Source organism: Panthera leo, chromosome F2 (assembly GCF_018350215.1).
Source record: "Panthera leo isolate Ple1 chromosome F2, P.leo_Ple1_pat1.1, whole genome shotgun sequence".
NCBI classification, from domain to species: domain Eukaryota; kingdom Metazoa; phylum Chordata; class Mammalia; order Carnivora; family Felidae; genus Panthera; species Panthera leo.
The window spans coordinates 8,736,012-8,750,087 of NC_056695.1; the positions used below are offsets into that span (position 1 = coordinate 8,736,012).

General features: G+C 40.3%; 1 pseudogene; it reads left to right on the top strand.

The window, feature by feature from the left end:
- Window positions 1-9,690: 9,690 nt before the first annotated feature.
- LOC122210478 lies at window positions 9,691-9,873 on the top strand (annotated as a pseudogene).
- The last annotated feature ends 4,203 nt before the right edge of the window (window positions 9,874-14,076 follow it).

Genomic DNA, 14,076 nt, shown 5'->3' on the forward strand with positions numbered 1-14,076 from the left:
GGTGAGTGACGCGGAAGGAAGTTCTTCCCAAGGAGGCCAGTTGTCAGTAAGAGACTGAAAAGAAAAAAACAAGTTCTCTGATGGCAGTGTTATGAAGGAATATAGGAGGATGGAATGGGAGGAACTTGCTGAAGCAGGGGCCAAGGATGGAAGCAAGGGTGAGCCAGGGACAGCGGATTGCAGTCAGAAAGCGATCTTGAAATTTACCACATCAGGGATGAGGCAACCTGGCGGCTAAACGTGTCAGTCAGCTTGGCATGCTATGGAACATGCACCGTAGAGGGGTGGCGTAAACAACTGAAATTTATTTCTCACAGTTCTGGAGGCTGGGGAGTCAAGGTCAAAGGGCCGGCAGATCCTGCGTCTTGTCTCATGAGGAAGCCCTTCCTGGTTCTTGTTTTATCCTCCTGGGGCAGGAAAAGAGAGAGAGAGAGAGAGAGAGAGGGAGGGAAGGAGTGAGGGAGAGAGGGGGGGAACAGGAAGGGGAGGGGTAGAGAGGGGAGAGAGGGAGAGGGAGGGGGGAGCTTGAGGGAGGGAAATGGGGAAGAAGGGCAAGAGCTCTCGTCCTCTTATTACAAGCCTCTGTCACGGGGGCTCCACCCTCAAGACCGACTTACCTCCTAGAGGCCCCACCTCTAAATACTATTACATTGGGGTTTAAGATTTAAGTGTGTGAACTTGGGAAGAACTCAAGCGTATGTCCAAATGGCCTGCCAACACCACCGCTCATTAAGCTCTGTGGCCCGAGCCCTTCCTTTACTCTGGGTCACGTAAAACTCCCGGCCTTCCACAGCATTCGGTGAATGGGTTGGTTGCTAAAACCGTGCAAGGCAGTGAGGGAAGCTGTGGGAAAGAGCTAAGTGAGGGCGTGGGCAAGTAAAGCTACCTTGCCTGGATCCACATTGGTTGGAGGGGGCACCCTGGTGCTTGTCTTGGAACACTGCCTCGTCTTGCTTGAATTCGGAATCAAACAAACACAGGCCCTGAGGTGGGTGATTGTCTCCAACCAGTCAGGTGAGGAGGAGTCTGGGGAGAAGGTGACAGGAGCCAGCTGTTAGCAGCTGGGATGGTGTAGGGGGTAAGGGAGATCTGAGCGGGCACCGAGAGCATCTGTGACATTCTCATTACAATTTGAAAGACACAGGAAAGAGAAGGCAAGCACACAAAAAATCACCCTCAGTCACATTACCCGTCGAGGCAACACCTGAGGGGATTTCAGGACATGTCTATAAGGTCCTCTCCAAATGGTTTTAAACTGTTTAAAATTTTATTTTGTGTAGTTTGGATTGTACACAATTTGTTATACTATTTTTGAAAGCCTTGTGTCAGTTATTAGGTACTTCTTACTTGTCATCGTAAGAGTCTCAGAAACTTTTTTTTTTTTTTTTTTTGAGAGAGAGAGAGAGAGAGAGAGAGAGAGAAAACGCAAATACAAGCAGGGGAGGGGCAGTGGAAGAATCTTAAGCAGTCTTCACACCCAGCACGGAGCCCGACTTGGGGCTCGATCTCATGACTGTGAGATCATGACCTGAGCCAAAACCAGGAGTCAGACACTTAACGGACTGAGCCACCCAGGCCCCACTACAAATGTAATTTTTAATGCAATACATTTAAACAATTCTCGCTACAATGAAAAATTAAATTTAAGGGCAAGTATCAAGCTCTGATTTCATATGATATTTTCAAAACTGAGGGTCTGGATAGTGCTCGTTATAAGCGTCCAGGTTTGTTTTTTTTTTCTTTTTGTTTTTGTTTTTTGTTTTTCTTTTATACTTATTATATTTGAAACTTCCTTTTTTCTTTTTCTTTTTTATTATTTTTTTAATATGAAATTTACTGTCAAATCGGTTTCCAGACAACACCCAGTGCTCATCCCCACAGGTGCCCTCCTCGATGCCCATCACCCCCACTCTCCCCTCCCTCCCACCCCCCATCAACCCTCAGTTTATTCTCAGTTTTTTTTTAAATTTTTTTTTTAACGTTTATTTATTTTTGAGACAGAGAGAGACAGAGCATGAACGGGGGAGGGGCAGAGAGAGAGGGAAGCACAGAATCGGAAGGAGGCTCCAGGCTCTGAGCCATCAGCCCAGAGCCTGACGCGGGGCTGGAACTCACGGACCGCGAGATCGTGACAGAGCCGAAGTAGGACGCTCAACCGACTGAGCCACCCAGGCGCCCCTTATTCTCAGTTTTTAAGAGTCTCTTATGGTTTGCCTCCTTCCCTCTCTGCCTCCAGGTTGTAAGCCTCCAGGTTGATAACTGTCACCGATCAGGTGTGGGCAGACAACATGGATGGTGCCTTGGTGACTGTGTAAATGCAGGACATGGCGGGTGTGTGTAAATGCAGGACATGGTGAGTGATGAGTCCATAATGACTGCAAAGGGACCACATTCGCAGACACTGTTCTAGCAGGAGCCAAAAATGTGAATGTTTACATACGATGGCAGATAACACAGATAGTTATCTTGGCGGCGGGGCCAAGAGGAGAGGTACATGCCCAAGGCGGGCTGTTGCCAAAGCACGTTGCCATGCAATACCTTCTGATTACTTTGGCTTACAATCCAGAATTTTCACATGCATGTAAAATCTGAGTGTTGAAGACTGGCCCATTTTCTTCAGACCCAATTTAGGCATCAGCAATGGGTTCTTCCAATCCATGAGCATGGGATGTTTTTCCATTTCTTTGTGTCTTCTTCAATTTCTTTCACGAGCTCTCTAGAGTTTTCAGTGTACAGATCTTTTACCTCTTTGGCTACGTTTATTGCCAGGTGTCTTAGGGTTTTTGGTGCAATTGTAAATGGGATCAATTCCTTCGTATCTCTTTCTGCTGCTTCATTATTGGTGTATAGAAACGCGACCGATTTCCGTATGCTGATTTTTATATCCTGCGACTTGGCTGCATTCGTGTATCATACGTAAGAGAAGAGTCACTGGGTTCTACTCTTGAAACCAAGATTACACGGTGTGTTAACTAACTTGAATTTAAACTTAAAAAAATCAGCAATGAGTGATGGCTTTCTATTTGTAACGTTTGCACTAAATTTTGTGCAATTTGGGAGTAGTCAGAGACACAATGCTGTTCCCAAACTCAGAGGCCTCAGCTGACACATTACTTTTGACACATTAAGTGATAAAATTGCACCACAACAATCTCTGCCACCCTGATCTCTAAGTCTCACACCTCCTTTCTGAATTTCAAATCTTTCTCCGTGTACTTTCCACCCTCACCCCAGCTTCCAATAAGCCTCATGGCCTGGCCATGCTACTTGCCTTGGGAGCCTCGACAAGGAACATCTCTGTTAGAAAGGCAGCCTCTTTGGCAAATCCCAAGCCCGATTTGTTTTTTCTAGGGCAAAAAAAAAAAAAAAGTAGATATTAAAATAAATACAATACAAAAGCCTCAGCTTCTAAACAAAGGTAATATGGGTGTAGAAGAAAGAAAGGGACTCTGTGTCATTTATAACACAGAATAAGGAAAAACAATGACAGAAACAAAGAGATTTAGAATTAATAAGTGAGTATTAGATGTGATATATGCTTCAGGATAATGGAAAACTTAAATGATGTGGCTACTATCCTAGAAAGAGATACAATGGCAAAATTAATGCAAGCAGAAACAGAGAATCTGGATCAACCTATAAGAACTAAATATATGAAAATGCTGGTCGAAGACCCTCCCTCTCAACACCTGCAAGCCTGTGCAGTTGTATGAGTACAGCTTATAGAATTTTCAAGGAGGAGATAATTCTGGTTTCATACAAGTTATATTAGAAAATTGAAAAAAAATTCATTTATGATCTTAGTTAAACTTTTGGAAAACGAGGAATGCAAGGGAACTTTCTTCACTTGATAAGTTGTATATACCAAAAGACTTATTGAACCTTATTGAACTTATCGAACACTTATTGAACCTTAAGTGTTTAAGTATATAAACTTTATACTTATTGAAGAAACTTTGTACACATTCTTTTAAAAAGGAATATAAAGTGGTTTTGTTTGTTATTATAAGGAAGGTTTTTATATTTATCTATTTAGACTCATTAGCCTTTTCTTTGAGGCATTAGATTTTTAGTCTTTTTTTTTTAAATTTTTTTTTTAAACATTTATTTATTTTCGAGACAGAGAGAGACAGAGCACGAACGGGGGAGGGGCAGAGAGAGAGGGAGACACAGAATCGGAAGCAGGCTCCAGGCTCTGGGCCATCAGCCCAGAGCCCGAAGTGGGGCTCGAACTCATGGACCGTGAGATCGTGACCTGAGCCAAAGTCGGACACTTAACCGACTGAGCCGCCCAGGCGCCCCATTAGATTTTTAGTCTTAATTAGAATGGCCTTCCTTACTCCAAGGCTCTATTTGCATTTTCTCATGTTTTCCTTTTAGTACTTTTATGTATTTTTAATTAAATTTTCTCATGTTTTTCTTAGCGAATTGAGTTTGTGAATTGAATTGAATTTTCTCATATTTTTCTTCTAGTGCATTTACATCTTTTATTTATTTGGAGTTTAGTCTACTGTAGTGTATGGTATCCTGTTTTCCTGTTGTTCTAATTCCATTAATTAAGAAGCCCATCTTTCCACCACTCTGCTGGAGAGTGCTTTCTTATCCTGGGCCATTTAAAACTCCCAGGCTTCCCATCACTCAATAAACGGGTTCATTGCTCAATACCAAAATAAAATCCGGTTAGATTTTTAAATGAGGTTTTATACACTGGCTCTAAAAATTTCATGGAGGAATTAAGGTCTAAGTTCCATGAGAATCTAAGTCAACCTTAAGAAGAATGCATCAAGGACTTTTCTACCAGATACTAGGACAACTAGAGACATCAATTTTGCTGGTTTTTCTTCCTTTTCTGGTTGCAAGTATTTTGTATGATTCCATTTTGTCTCCTTTAAAGTTGAGGTTTAAACTGCTCTTCTCTTTTCTGATTTCCTAAGGTGGAAGCTCAGGTTATTGACTTGTGTTGTTAACTTCCCTTTAAGTGCTACTTTTGCCGCATGCCATGTATTTTGGCACATAAGCCAAACTTACGTTTTGGTAAGTTGTATTTTCATTTTCATTTAGAATAAAAATATTTTTAAGTTTCCCTTGAGACTTCTTTGACTCATGGATTATTTAGAAGTGTGTTGTTTAATTTTCAAATATTTGCGGACTTTGCAGATATTCTTTTATTGATTTCTAGTTTAATTCCACTTTGGTCAGAGTACATACTTTATATGTTTTCCATTCTTGTAAATTTGTTACAATGTATCTGATGGCCCAGTATGTCATCTCTCTTGGTGGATGTTGCAGATGAGCTTGAGGAGAATATATATATTCTGCTGTTGTTGGATGGTGTATTTCATAAATGTCAATTAGATCAGTTGATAGTGCTATCCAGATGATCTGTAGCCTTACTGATTTCCTACTTGCTTTATCTATGCACTTACTGTTGAAGGGATATTGAAGCCCTAAGTATAATAGTGGATTTGTCTATTTCTCCTTTCAGCTCTATCAGTTTCTGACTTATGTAGTTTGATTCTCTGTTGTTAGATGCATACATATTTAAGATTGTTATGTCTTCAAAGAGAATTGACCCTTTGTCATTAGGTAATGCTTCTCTTTATCCCTGATAAACCTCCTTGTTCTGAAGTGTGCTTTTTATGAAATTTACATAGCTAGTCCAGCTTTCTTTTGATTAGTGTTGGTATGGTGTATCTTTCTCTAGTTCTTTAGTTTTATCCTGTGTCTTTATATTTAAAGTGGATTTCTTGTAATATATAGTTGAATCTTTTTTTTAGTCCACCTTGTAAATTTTTGTCTTTTAATTGGTGCATTTACCAATCACATTTAAAGTGATTATTTATCTATGGGGCACCTGGATGGCTCAGTTGGTTAAGCGTCCGACTTCAGCTCAGGTCATGATCTCACAGTTCGTGGGTCCAAGTCCCGTCGTCGGGCTCTGTACTGACAGTTCAAAGCCTGGAGCCTGCTTCAGATTCTGTGTTACCCTCTCTCTCTGCCCCTCCCCTGCTTGTGCTCTCTCTAAAAAATAAATAAACATCAAAAAGTAAATAAAAGAAAGTGATTATTTATGTAGATTAATCAAGCATTTTCTACTTGTTGCACTTGTCCTTCGTTTCTTTCTTCCATCTTTTTCTGCCTTCTCTAGTTTAATTGAACATTTTATATAATTCTATTTTATCTCCTCATGGGGTCAATTATACTTCTTAGAAAATTTTAATGGTTGCTCTAGAGTTTAGCTTATATAGTTTTGATTAATGTGAGCCCACTCTTTAAAAAAAATTTTTTTTAATGCTTATTTGTTTTTGAAGGAGAGAGAGTGAGTCGGGGGGTGGCGGGCAGAGAGAGGGAGACACAGAATCCAAAGCAGGCTCCAGGCTGAGCTGTCAGCACAGAGCCCAACGCGGGGCTCGAACCCACAAACTGCGAGATCATGACCTGAGCCAAAGTTGGACACTCGACTGGCTGAGGCACCCAGGCGCCCCAATGTGAGTCCACTCTTAAATAACACTACAGTTTTATGTGGCATGTGGCCCCTCCCCACTCTCTTGCTTTCTCTCCTCTTCTTTGATCTCCAGACTTGCCACTGGTTTGCCATAGCTTGCATGTCCTGGATTGCAGTTCCTTTGCTGTTGCCAAATAAACCCATTTGGCTGGTAAAATAACTGGCTGTTCTACCTTTAAGGTTGGCATTGCTTGGTGTCATAGAAGTGGGATCCAGAAAAGACCTCAACAGCTCCAAGGCTGGTGAGCAGACCCTTGTCAATACCCACTGAGGCCATTGAGCTCACTGTTTTGTCACTGACCCTGGAGTTTGAGCCAAGCTCTACTCTCATGTTTTAAGCTCTCCAGGCTTTATTTAGGGATCTGTTCAAAAGCTTTGTCCTTTTTGTTTTCATGAAGGCTTTGTCCTTTCTGGTGAGTACTTTTTTGTTTTTGTGAGCTTCTGGTTATGAGTAATGGGATCCCAGTCCTCTGAATACTTTGAGGAGACTCCACCCTGCAGGGGTCCCAGTTGGTTTTAATGTTTAAAAACTATAGTGCCTCCTCATGGGCATTCTTAACTAAATGGTCCAGCTTAACTAAAGATAATTTAGATTTTCAATGGCCATTATGAGGAACTTTCTACCTTGCTAAACTTGTTTTTCTCAAAACTAAATTAGACAGCTGCATCTCCGAAATTGAAAAACAAGGAGAATAGGATACCTATTTTAATTGGCATGCAGGAGCCTCCAAAAGATTGCAAAATTTCGTAATACTGTCATTAAAAGATTCATTGCAAAAAACCAACGAAAAATTAAAGACCTAAAGGATAACACACAGAAGATTACAGAACTGACTAAAGGGGCTGTAATTCCCCTTTACCTTCTTTATTTGAGTACTCAGTCCAAAATTGTCTAAAATTGCCTTCCCATTCTGAAGAGACTATTAAACAGCTACCTTTTGAAAATAAGACCGCCCAATGTGATGGATAGTCCTCCTCAGGTATTTTTTACTCCTTGGTCAAAGGCCAAACTGGGAGCCATAGTTAAAGAATTTCTTGGGGCCCCTGGGTGGCTCAGTCGGTTAAGCAACCGACTTCGGCTCAGGTCATGATCTCACAGTTTTTGAGTTCGAGCCCCGCGTCAGGCTCTGTGCTGACAGCTCAGAGCCTGGAGCCTGCTTCCAATTCTGTGTCTCCCTCTCTCTCTCTCTGCTCCTCCCCTACTCACATGCTGTCTCTCTCTCAAAAATAAATAAAGATTAAAAATTTAAAAAAAAAAGAATTTCTTAAACCAGGGAGGATTCTTGCAAGCTTTTGTAAATAGATTAACTTCTAAGCCCAGTCAAGAGAGGAAAATAAAATTTCACATTGTTCCTTCCTTTCCAAATCCAGATTGATTCGTTATTGATACTTTCTCTCCCAGAATAGCTATTGCCTTCTTGTTGGCCTCATTTTACAAACTTGGGTTGACTTTCTGCCTGCCTGGGACATACAGTTTGTCAGTCCTTTTGGCTATCTTTGGGAGTGACTTTAGATCTTGTGAAGAGAATGCATTTTATACCCTCTTGGAAGATGTCTCTTGGGCCCATGGAATTATTTAATGCTGCCAGAAATAGGTACTGTCTGTCCCAGGTAAATCTGACAAGACATTTGAAAGGATTTAGTAACTTTGCTATCATAAATTTGACCAAATTGGAAGCTGGTATTCGGAGGCCAATAGAATTTTGTTGTTAGGCCTTCTCCTCTAAGCTAAATGTACTCAGAGGGAAAGAAAAACATTCTAACAGGTGAATGGTGGATGGGGGCACCAGGCCTTTGATATCATTTAGGTGGCAACTGAATTCTTCCATGAATTAAAAATGGGTATCTTTGTACAAATTTAGTCTTTGCAGGACCACAGGTGTGGCTCCGGAAACAATTCCAAGCCCACCAATCCTATTTACCAAACCCCAAGCCTCTCCTATTCATCCCAAAGGCTTGTACGTATTGGGCCGAGGGAACCAAAATCTTGCATTTTTTCCCCATGTGCCTTGTGCTGTCAAGATTCTACCCAGGGTCTTCTCCAAAATTCCGGAGTTCTCCAGAACTCTTACCTGGACCATCTCTTTGATATGCAAACTTTGCAATCTTTAAAAGACAGCAATTTTTATCAGAAGGAGAAGGAAAGAAGGAAAGTTATTTGAGTCGATTCAATTCCTTTTATAATTCGTGAGTGTTGTATTATCGTGTCTAATTCACGGCAGACATTTTAAAATGGGAGGTATAACGTCTGTGTTTGCATCTGTCTGTACGTTCATGTGCGTCTCTGTGGAGGTGTAGATGTGTGGTATTTTTTACCTCCAGATGGTATTTTCAAAATTAATTTCTAAAAGAGATCTATTTAATTGGCTTAAAGAACACGAAACACTTAAATAAATTAAATTCTCAGAAATATAATAGAAACTTAATCCGAATGAATTTTAGGTTCATGTGATTTAGGGAAAAAATTCAGTATTAAAGCCGCTTTAATCTTGTTGGTTTAATTAAGACAGTCATGCTTTTAGAGTTTTTAGCACTAAATATAATACTTTTATTCTACTCAGGCTTACTAAAGGTCAGATGAATTCGTGTTGTCTCTTAGAACTTTGTCAGCAAAAATGATAATTTAAGATGATGGTTAACTGTTTAATATCTCATATAATTTTCATGACGAATCTAAACATAATTATTAAAAATCCTTTATTAATAGATATAAGATAATAGTTTATAAATGAACTTTTCAGCAATATTCATGTCTACTTAAATAGTTTACCCCAATCTTTTTGGTAACTTAAAACCTTAGAGTTTTGCTAAGTTAAATCAGATGATAGATAGTCTTTAAAGATCTAGATCATTGCCAAATAACATAAAACTGAATCATTGATTATGAACACAGTTTTACGTACTTTTGGCTTCTTGTGACAGAGAAACTAAAACATATTCGGATGGGTTAGTGCTATACTGAAAAAGGCCTATGCATATCCTATAACCCTATTTTAATAAATGCGCCAATCTAAAGAAAGCTGATGTCATAGGAAGTTCACCATTGCTTACTTGTGAGTTTTCACTGGAAATTAAGGTTGGGTTCAAATGGTTAAGAATGCCAATAAGCGATGTGCCCTCAGTCACCTTTCCCACTCGTTGGCCTTGCTGGTTGGGGTGGCCTGAGCTGGGTGTCCTGCACCGTGATGCTTCAAAGCCTTGTTGAAAATGTTTGGGTCCCCACGAAACCCTACCATAGCCAAGTCTACTGGTAGATTTGGGTAGGAATGGGGTTGATGGGCTTCATCGTTTATGAAATCAGGAATGCTGATAAAGGAAGTAAAGCTCTGAAAGCTTTGAGTTCTCCACCTGCTCGTGGTCATCATTAACCAGCTTTACATCCGATGGGACATCAGGCTGGCTGCGAATCTCAGCGAGCCCTATTGGATGGGACCATGGAGCGTCGCTATACATCTGTAGATGTGTTGTTTCCTTTCTGGTGTGAATGAATGTACCTGTGAGGGGCAAAAAACATATGTATTTTAATAAATGTAATTAAGACTACTGGAAATAATAAGGGAAACATGCAAGGAAAGCAGGATGTGTGTTTTCTATAAGAGGAAGTATGGAGAATAGTGAGGCATTTTTATTGAGGGAAAAGAAAGTAATTTTGTTTGAAAGCAAGACCGTTTAGAGAGGAAGAACATAGGACAAAATCTGAATGTACAAAACAAACAAACTAACAAACAAACAAGCAAACAACTTGTAGAAGGCTTGTGGAAAGGAAGCTTGAGAAAGAAATTTTATGCATGGTCAAGCTAAATGAATTGAAAGGCTAAAAGGCTAAAAGGAAACTTTGATATCAATAGTGTACTTATGCAAAACCAAACCTGAATTTTCTTTTATCTACTGAAAGTTTTCTTGAATTGTTGATCTCCTTTTCATAAGAAATTATAAACAAAGGGTTTCCCTTACCTTTTTTTAAGAAAAAAAAATTTTAATGTTTATTTATTTTTGAGAAAGAGAGAGAGAGAAAGAGCGCCGGGGGGGGGGGGGAGGGGCAGAGCGAGAGGGAAACACAGAATGCAAAGCAGGCTCCAGGCTCAGAGCTGTCAGCACAGAGCCCGATGCGGGGCTCGAACTCACGAACCGTGAGATCATGACTTGAGCCGAAGTCATATGCTTAACCGACTGAGCCACCCAGGCGCCCCTCCCTTACTTTCAAGTGATCTTTTTGTCAAAATAGTTTCCTGTATTTATTGTCCGTATCAGGTCTTTGATTCCTTAAATCTAGTAAAACACACAATATTAAAAGAGCTAAATCTCGCTCAGAACCCTGTGATCCTCTATGTTTGCCTATGAAGTCTCTTGCTGTCACTATGGTTAAATGGATAACTGAGTATTATTTCGTGGTGACCTAGATCTGATTAGACCAAGTGTGTCAAAACCTTTTGATATTTTTGACAAACTTCCCCCCAAATCAAATTTGAAATACAGTCTTTTGTAGTCAACCTAATGTTTAGATTTTCCAGAGTCTCTGGAACATCTCAAAAGATTTGTTCTCTCTTCTTATAAAAAGGGAGATGTTAAACTAATTAGGCTGATTTGCTGTGTTAAATTATATAGGAAGCATTGTAAAATAACAAGTAATACTAAGGGGGAGCCTAGGTGGCTCAGTCGGCTGAACATCTGACTCTTGATTTCAGCTTAGGTCATGATCCCAGGGTCGTGAGATCAAGCCCCGTGCTGGGCTCTGCACTGAGTGTGGAGCCTGCTTGGGATTCTCTCTCTCCCCACCTGCCCCTCCCCACCCCCCACCTAAAATGAAAAAAAGAAGTAATACTAAGCCTTCTTTATGTTTTATTTGTGTAGGTATGTAAGTGTTCCAGAAATTGTGTGAAATTCTCGGAAACCTGATATGTCTTAGTATAATGTTATCAGTCATAATTCCCATTATTATCTTCAAATGTGGCATGTCACAGAAATAACCAAATTTCCTTGTCAATTCCGTTATAATGAACTCTCCTCAGGGGTTTGAAAATAAGCATCTTTCAGTCTTTTCATGGGTCGCTATTGTTTTACTCTGAAGCTGTTACAAAAATGTTCCCACAAAAGTACCTGAGCTTCAAGGAGATTCATGGAGAGGACTTTTGACAAATATAGGTTTGTGATACCTCGAAGAGCATAAAACCAAACTAGGTAAGAATTTCTATTGTACATACTAGATTCAAGTTGAACGAGTAGTATACCTTTGTAAACAAAGATGAACACGTTTATTTTTTTTCTGCCTACCTGATCCCTTTAGAGTTTGGAAACTCTCGAGTGTTCTTTTCATGACATGATAGTTATTTGCATACGTTTATTAAAAATCTCTTCTTCTTGTAACAGGACACAACTGAGGGCACTGGCTAGATTACCAAGACTTTGACTGAAACGGTATTTCAGATAAATCTGACGGCCAGTCCTTGACTTGGCTTCCTGGCCTCAGAGGCGATGATAGTTCAGTCTGAGACACCTTGTGAAAAGTTCCAGCAAATCGGTCTTAAAAAGAACTTACAAGGTCAATCAATATTTTGCTACATGTGTGTGAGTAACCAGGCCAAGTTTAATGCAAACGAATTAGTTTTATCTTTAGTAAAAAAAAAAAAAAAAAAAAAAAAAAAAATGGGGATACTTGTAGAGAGATGGGGCATGTAGAGAGAAAAAATATGTTTGCACCTTTGTCTACGTTAGATTCTAGCCCTGTTAATTGTCTTTGAGGTTTGGCTATACACCTGTAAACTAGAAATCCCGAATTCTCCTGGTTTCCTCAAATATCTGGCTACAACTCTTCAACCTAACACTTCCAATTTTGTCCCACTCATCTGATTTGGAATCACTAAAGAATGAAGACTGCTCCTAAATCTCCTTGGAAGGGACTATAAGAAGTCTTTCCCATTACCGGGATGGCAGCCAAACTTCAGGGACTTGGGCCTTGACTGCACATCGGACATCTGAAGGAGGTTTTTCCTGACATCCAGTCCTGTGCAAGTCCTGGAGGCTTCCAAATCAAATTGACGAGGAGGACAGTGATCTGACATCAAGGTAGACTGCTTTCTCCAAATTTGATGGATTAGGACTTTCTACTTTAACTAAACATAAAGCCCTTTATTCTTTTCTTTATGTCCTTTCCTCTGGCATTGGCCTGGGAAGAGAGCACCGTTATCTATATCTCCCAGGCCATTGCTAAGTATGTGTGTGGGGGAACCTTTCTGACTGTTGGATTTGTCAGCAGAAGCTCTGATCTGTTCATGTTGCCAAAGATCCCTTGGCCTTACCTGTAACCAATTTCTCCCATGATCTGTTTCCCTGCACTCACAGGAAATGCAAAAGGACTAACTTCTCACTGCAAGGCTTTTCAGAAAGATCCCTTTAGGATGGGATGGTACCTCACGGAATATCATCCAAATTCCTCTGATCCCTGGCTTGCAAAGGTCAATTAGGAAACTCCAACTGAAGGGTCTATCAAGAACCAGGCCTTAGCTGGAGTTCTTTGCCCTCCAACTGGCTTCAGTTTTTGTCTGTGGTAGACAGTATTACCCATGGGCATGTGAATGTTTAGATAGCTGGTGAATTGAAGGTCAATACTTATTGGGATGTTTGTCCCTGTCAACATCCATAATAAATAAGAAACCTCCAATTGGTTTCCCTCATTAAACCTTCAGAGCTGCTTTAAACAGGAGCTTCCGGGAAGCATACATGACGGTGAGTTTTTTTTTCCCCTAGATGGTAGTAAGTGCCAAAGAAAGAGAATCAGAAACCTCTCCCTCACATTAAGAGAGCTAGTTGATTCCACAGCTAAAGGAATAACAGCCCAACTATGATCACTTGACACACTGGCTAGGCTAGTCTTAGATAACTGTATAGCCCTTGATTACCTACTTGCTAAATAATAAGGTGTCTGTGTAATAGCAAATCCTGCCTTATAGCTATTTGTCAAATAGCAAATACATGGGTAAAGGCCTCTGGAGAGGTAGAAATTTGATTACACAAGATCAGGGAATAAGCCCATTGGTTGCGAAAAATTTCATCTGGTGACTCCTGGTCTTTTAACCTATGTACCTAGTTACCTATGGGTTTGGGCTCCTGGCTAGAACCATTATACAAGCTGCATTTGTCATAGTATTTTTTACATTGCTTTACATAATTAAGGTCTTGTACCTGTTACTTGTCAAACCTTTGTAGAACTGACACACCCAATAGGGTGAGGCTAGCTCAGTGCTTTGAGATGATCTCTAACATTTACAGTCTTGGTGAGATACAGACTTTAGGTAAGTACCTGAAAGTTCTCCTTCCTAACATTCTCTGTTACTCAAATGTGGCCTTACATGTTTTCCAGCTGCCATGTACTTTCTCTCCAAAAAAGGACATGACAACAAGGAAATGTCTTTCCTGTTACAGAGGGGCAAGACCACTAAATATGGAAAACCTGACTCCCAATCGATGCTTTGAAAGAAAGATCTTGATCCAAAGAGGGAAATGTGAAACTGAATAGAGGAAACCTCATTTAAAAGGGAGTCAGAAGACCAGAAGGGGAGCTCTCATGTCAAATC